This window comes from Muntiacus reevesi, chromosome 3 (genome assembly GCF_963930625.1).
Source record: "Muntiacus reevesi chromosome 3, mMunRee1.1, whole genome shotgun sequence".
Classification (NCBI taxonomy): domain Eukaryota; kingdom Metazoa; phylum Chordata; class Mammalia; order Artiodactyla; family Cervidae; genus Muntiacus; species Muntiacus reevesi.
This window is the reverse complement of record NC_089251.1, coordinates 52690356-52696829: the sequence shown is the minus strand read 5'-3', so window position 1 is coordinate 52696829 and position 6474 is coordinate 52690356. Positions and strand designations below refer to the sequence as shown.

Sequence of the window (6474 nt, the reverse complement as noted above, 5' to 3'; positions counted from 1 at the left end):
ATTCTCCTCATGTTGAGTCAAATCCAGCTTTCAGTTTTCTCCATTCCATGTTTCAGATATTGTGGAGCCGAGACAAAGCATTTCTGCTTTGCTCTTTCTAAATTACTAAATGAAAGACTCTGTGAGTATAATAAGAGTGTTGCTGTTAAGTTTGGAAGACTTTGTTCTGCAGCCATATTATGAGGAGCATTTTTTTTTTGGGGGGGGGATATTTGTATGCAAACAAATGTGTTGAGAAAATAGGCTATGGTCATGTGCGACTCTTTGTGACTCCATGGACTGCAGCACCCCAGGCCTACTTGTCCACCACCAACTCCCAGAGTCTATTCAAACTCATGTCCATTGAGTAGGTGATGCCATCCAACCATCACATCCTGTCATCCCCTTCTCCTCCTGCTCTCATTCTTTCCCAGCATCACGTTCTTTTCCAATGAATCAGTTTTTCGCATCAGGTGGCCAAAGTATTGGAGTTTCAGCTTCAGCTTCAGTCTTTCCCGTGGATTTCCAGGACTGATTTCCTTTAGGATGGAATGGTTGGATCTCTTTGCAGTCCAAGGGACTCTCAAGAGTCTTCTCCTTCACCACAGTTTAAAAAAAAGGCTTGTCTGTTTATAACATGCCCGATAGGAATCTGGGTTCACTGTGACGAGGGGCACAAAATGTGGCCTTCCTATGAGCAGAAACCTGACACGTGAAAAAAAAAATCAATTCTTCAACGCTCAGCTTTCTTTGTAGTCCAACTCTCACATCCATACATGACTCCTGGAAAAACCATAGCTTTGATTAGATGGACCTTTGTTGGCAAAGTAATTTGTCTGCTTTTTAATATGCTGTCTAGTTTGATCATAGCTTTTCTTCCAAAGAGCAAGCATCTTTTGATTTCATGGCTGCAGTCACCGCCTGCAATGATTTTGGAGCCCAAAAAGTAGTCTGTCACTGTTTCCCCATCTATTTGCCATGAAGTGATGGGACCAGATACCATGATTTTAGTTTTCTGAATGTTGAGCTTTAAGCCAACTTTTCCACCCTTCTTCACTTTCATCAAGAGGCTCTTTAGTTCTTCTTTGCTTTCTGCCATAAGGGTGGTGTCATCTTCACATCTGAGGTTACTGATATTTCTCCCGGCAATCTTAATTCCAGCTTGTGCTTCATCCAGCTCAGCGTTTCTCAAGATGTACTCTGTACATAAGTTAAATATGCAGGGTGACAATATACAGCCTTGGCATACTCAGTTCCCGATTTGGAACCAGACTGTTTTTCCATGTCCGGTTCTAGCTGTTGCTTCTTGATCTGTACACAGATCTCTCATGAGGCAGATCAGGTGGTCTGGTATTCCCATCTCTTTCAGAATTTTCCACACTTTGTTTTGATCCACACAGTCAAAGATTTTGGCATAGTCATGGTTATATTTTAGACATATCCTAAATAACCCTGCATGGGCTCACAGCTTTCTGTATCCCAAACTCTGAAGACCTTGTCACCACTTTGCCTTCTAATACAATTTCACACAGACCCCAGATAGTCAAAACCATCTAGAAAGAGTTGAAGAGAGGTAAAGGTTTCACACTCTCTGACTTCAGACTATGCTATGAAACTATAGTAGTGAAAGAAGTATAGTACTCACACAGAAACACACGTAGATCACGGGAACAGCATAGAGAGTTCACAAATAAAACCATATTAAAACCAACTAATCTACAAGAAAAGAAGCAAGGATACACAATAAGGAAAAAACAACCTCTTCAATAAATGATGTTGAGAAAACTGGACAGCTATATGTAAAAGAATAAAACTGGACCACTTTTTCACACCATATACAAAAATAAAGTCAAAATGTACTTAAATGGATGACATGAAACCTTCAAACTCCTAGAAGAAAACACAACAATGACCTATTTGACATTAGTCTTAGCTATAATTTTTTAAATATATCTCCACAGGCTAGGGAACTTAAAAGCAAAAATAAACAAATGAGACTGTATCAAACTAAAAAGTTTTTGCATTGCAAAGGGAACCACTAACAAAACAAAAAGGAAACATACAGAATGGCAGAAGGAATTTGTGAGCAATATATCTGATAATGGCTTGATAGCCAAAATATAGAAAAGACTCATACAATTCTAAGTCACCTGGATATAATGAGTACCTAGGGATTATAATCAATAATATGGCAACAATTTTGTATGGTGATGGATAATAACTGGTCTTTCTGCAGTGACTATTTCATAATGTATAAACATTGAATCACTATGTTGTATATATGGAACAGACTTAACATTAAAATTTAATGCAAACTTTAAAAAAAAACTTAATTACTATGGTTTTCTACCACAATAAGGTAGAAACAAGGGAAAAAAGGTGACACCCTGGGGGAAATTTTGAATAATCATCAGAAGGTAAGAACCTTTTATTATCTTTCTGCAATCACAATCGAAGATTCTTTTCTACTCTGAACATTATGTTTTGGGAAGTCAATCAATTTTAATTACATGGAGTTTTTCCTAGATCCCACAGATAAATAAGACCCCTTCTTAAAATTTAGCAGGCTTGCCTTCTGTTCATTGACTTAGAGATGTAAGCAGAGTTTTTCTCAGTAACTTCTAGCAAGTGAAAGTGAACCAAAGTATCTAGGTCACCCAAAGCCTAGTGAGTTTCAGAACAGCTGTAATAGAAGGTGTGTTAGAATCAGGGTTAGTGTTCATTACTCAACCCCCATCCAGTGAGAAGTTGAGTTCTGTGCAAGTCAATAAAGTGAGGTGCAGCCAAGTGCTGTATTTCTCTATAAGCACGTGCGTGCTAAGTCACATCAGTCGCATCTGACTGTGATCCTGTGGAAATCAGAAGCTGCCAGGCTTCTTTGTCCATAGGATTCTCCTGGCAAGAATACTGGAGTGGGTGTGATGCACATGAATTTTTATTATCCTACCGATAATTTACAAAAATAGTAGATCCTTTTGGTGACCTTAACTGACTCTCTTGCTAGCAAATATATAAAGTAAAACAGAATACATTTTTTTAAACATTGAGTATTTCACAGCCTAATTGTTTACTAACTACATGGAGGAACTTGGGCTATTTAGGTCCTGGGAATAATTCCTATCGTGAACAAAAATAAAATAAATATGTTTCATGTCTAGCAGAAGCCATATCCACCTTAATATTTATCAATATTGTCCATAGAGTCTGTTTTAATTGTTTGCTAAGTTTCTGACTCTCTGGTTTGCTTTCTTTTATGGCTGTTATGCTTTCTGTGGTCTTTGAGTTTTTATCTTATTATCTGGAATGTCAATTTCCTTGGCAATTCTGATCATGCCAACATTATGAAAAGACTGTTTCTTTTATGTTGTTGTTGTTGTTCATGGGCTAAGACATTCCATCTTAGACAATTCTTGGATTATGTGTAGTCTTTCTCTTTGAAATCTACCTTTGCTAGTTAGATTTGGTGGTGGTGGTTTAGTTGCTAAGTTTTGTCCAACTCTTGTGATTCCATAAACTGTAGCCCTCCAGGCTCCTCTGTCCATGGGGGCAGGTTGCCATTTACTTCTCCATGGGATCTTCCTGACCCATTGCAAGCAGTCTCTTGTCTTGCAGGCAGATTCTTTATCCCTGAGCCATCAGGTAAGTAATACCAAATATACATTTATACATGATTTGTATTGAATGGTAGGCCAGCAAGCTGACTTGTGGAAACCAAGTGTTTCTAAGAATATTTATTGGTATTTGTTTACAAGCAAAATATTTTATTTTAGTTTACCTAAAATATAATGATTCTAAGCTTAAGCTTTTTATTTCAACCAGGCCATAACTGAGTTTATTTTGCAGGGATTTTGAATTACCTTTTGCCTTTAGGCTTCAAAGGGCTCAACATTTACTCCAATAAAATCTTAACCCTGCTTTGAGATACTCCTAACACTTCAAAATATAGATGAGATGATCAGATAATTTTCCTGGAAAGTGGCATAGCTTTGCTGATGTTTCAAGGAAGGTTAGTTTCTTTCTGCATATATCTTCATGTGGACACTTGTATCAGGAAATATAACTTCCTCAAGTGGGTGAGATTTGAAATTAAGAAGCTGTTCTCACTTTGGTATCTAATTATATTACTAAGTCATTGGTAAACATTGCTATATTCTAGTGAGTAGGATGATTTCTAAAAGCTAAGTACAGTTCCTACTTTTTAAGTAGGGCTTTGCCTATGACAAATTTCCTTGAATTTCTTCTAAGACCTTGGGAAACTACTTTCACTGGGAGAGCTGGAAGCTGTGCCAGTATTTCTCTGAGTCATAGGTTTGTCTCATAGGGCACCTCTGTCTGCTCCAAATTGAAGAAAATTTCCCAGTAGTTCATATCTGTGTTTTAGAACAGGTCTTCTAGATGTTGACATGAACTAGATCAGGTGAGATTGGTATCTATTTAACTTTCTATTAATATCTTGGGGAGTGCTGTATTATGAATTGAGTTATGTACCCTCTCCACAAATCCATATTTTGAAGTACCCAATTCACAGTATCTCAAGATGTAACCTTATCTGGAAATAAGGTAGTTAGCTAAGATGAATTTATTAGGATGGACCCTTTGAAGACTGATATCCCTACCCTATAAAAAGGTGAAATTTGAACACAAAGAGAAAAACCCATGAAAATATCATGTGAAGATGAAAGCAGATATAGAACAATGCTTTTGCAAGGCACGAAATGCCAAAAATTGTCAGAAAATCAGCAGAAACTAGGGGAAAATCTGTGAATAGATTTTCCCTCACAGCTCTGAAAAGGGACCAGCACTGCTGACACCTTAATTTCAGACTTGTAGCCTCTATAACTTTGAGATAATCAATTTCTGTTGTTCAGTTTGTGGTACTGTTTTTATAACTCTAGTAAATTCATATATGGGATTTAGGGTTAGCACTTCCTCAAGGTTAGTTCCATGCTCCTAGTTGGGTCCCAGGATGCTTAGGCCACTAAGGTCACAACGGATCTGCAGTCTTCCTGATCCTTTTGTGCACTGTGACACTCACTGGTTTACTTCCCCTGTACTGACTAAAAAGAATATCAAGCTGATTTACAATGCTACACATTTATTACTGTCAGGAAAGTATGCTGAAAAATTCATATTAGAGTTACCACTAGCATTATTCAATTGTTATATGGTTTATCTTTAGCATACAAATACAATGAAGTAAAAAGATTGATATTGCAGTCAAATTCAGATCAAGTCAGTGACAGAAAAATATTAGCTAAAATGTTTTTAGGTGTAAATATATTTTACCAACCTAGAAAGCTCTCTGAATTCCATGTTACTGGGATTGTGTGGTTGTTCATGGAAACTTCCTCATATAGGCACAATGAATTTTTAACTCCACTTCCAGTCCCTGATCCCTCTCTTCTTTCAGATGTGGGGGAGGAGGAGGTGGCTGAAAATCCCAAGCTTCTAATCCTGGTTTTATCTTTCTGGTGACCAGCCAGAGCCCTCCCAGCATCACCTCATTAGAAGAAAAAGATGTTCCCAGCACTCCTAATACTTAGGAATTTACAAGGACTTCAGGAGCTCTGTGCCTGGAACCAGGGGCAGAGACAAAGAAATACATTCTCTAATCTCTCAGACAGCCATTGTATTTCTTCAGTAATGGTGGTGGTTTCTTCACACAAAGCATGTGGTGAAAACAAAGCCAAACCATACTGGTGCTATGAGGGGTCTTTTGCAGGGAGTTAATGGTGGCTCAGCAGAGAAGAATTTGCCTGCCAGTGCAGGAGGTGAGGGTTTGGTCCCTGGGTTAGGAGAATCCCCTGGAGAAGGAAATGACAACCCAGTCCAACATTCTTGCCTGGGAAATCTCATGGACAGAGGAGTTCATAAGTTTGCAAAGAGTCAGTTACAACTTGGAGACTACACAACAACAACAAATAGAAAATAATAGATACAATTTGTTCTTAAAATTGATTATAAGTACCACGATTTATGTGAGTTCCTGAGTATGAGAACAGACATTTAGCAGTTGACTTCTATTTGGAATCATTTGATCTATACATCACCAGGCCTGTTTAATGTCAGTCTCTATCTTAACCTTAGATTTTATATTTGAACAAGTAAAGTATAACAATTATATTAGGAAGGAAGGGTCTTGGTTTTATGATATTTCTGAGTGTATATTGGTTTTGTGAATGCGAAGTTGCTTCAGTTATGTCCAACCCTGTGTGACACTATGGACTGTAGCCTATTATGCTCCTCTGTCCTTGGGATTATCCAGGCAAGAATACTGGAGTGGGTTGTCACACTCTCTTCCAGGGGATCTTCCCAATCAAGGGACTGAACCCACATCTTTTATGTCTTTTGTATTGGCAGGCAGGTTCTTCACCACTAGAGCAACCCAGGAAGCCCTATATTGGTTTTACTTATTCCCTGAAAGTTTTGCTGTAATATTACTTGTCAGAGTCCAAGTTTGATATTTGAATTTTCAGAAAATCTACCCAAGTTTTC

The 6474-nt window shown here is 37.9% G+C and overlaps 1 pseudogene; it reads left to right on the top strand.

The window, feature by feature from the left end:
* The first annotated feature begins 554 nt into the window (after positions 1-554).
* Positions 555-693, top strand: LOC136165869 (small nucleolar RNA SNORA11; annotated as a pseudogene).
* Positions 694-6474: the final 5781 nt, after the last annotated feature.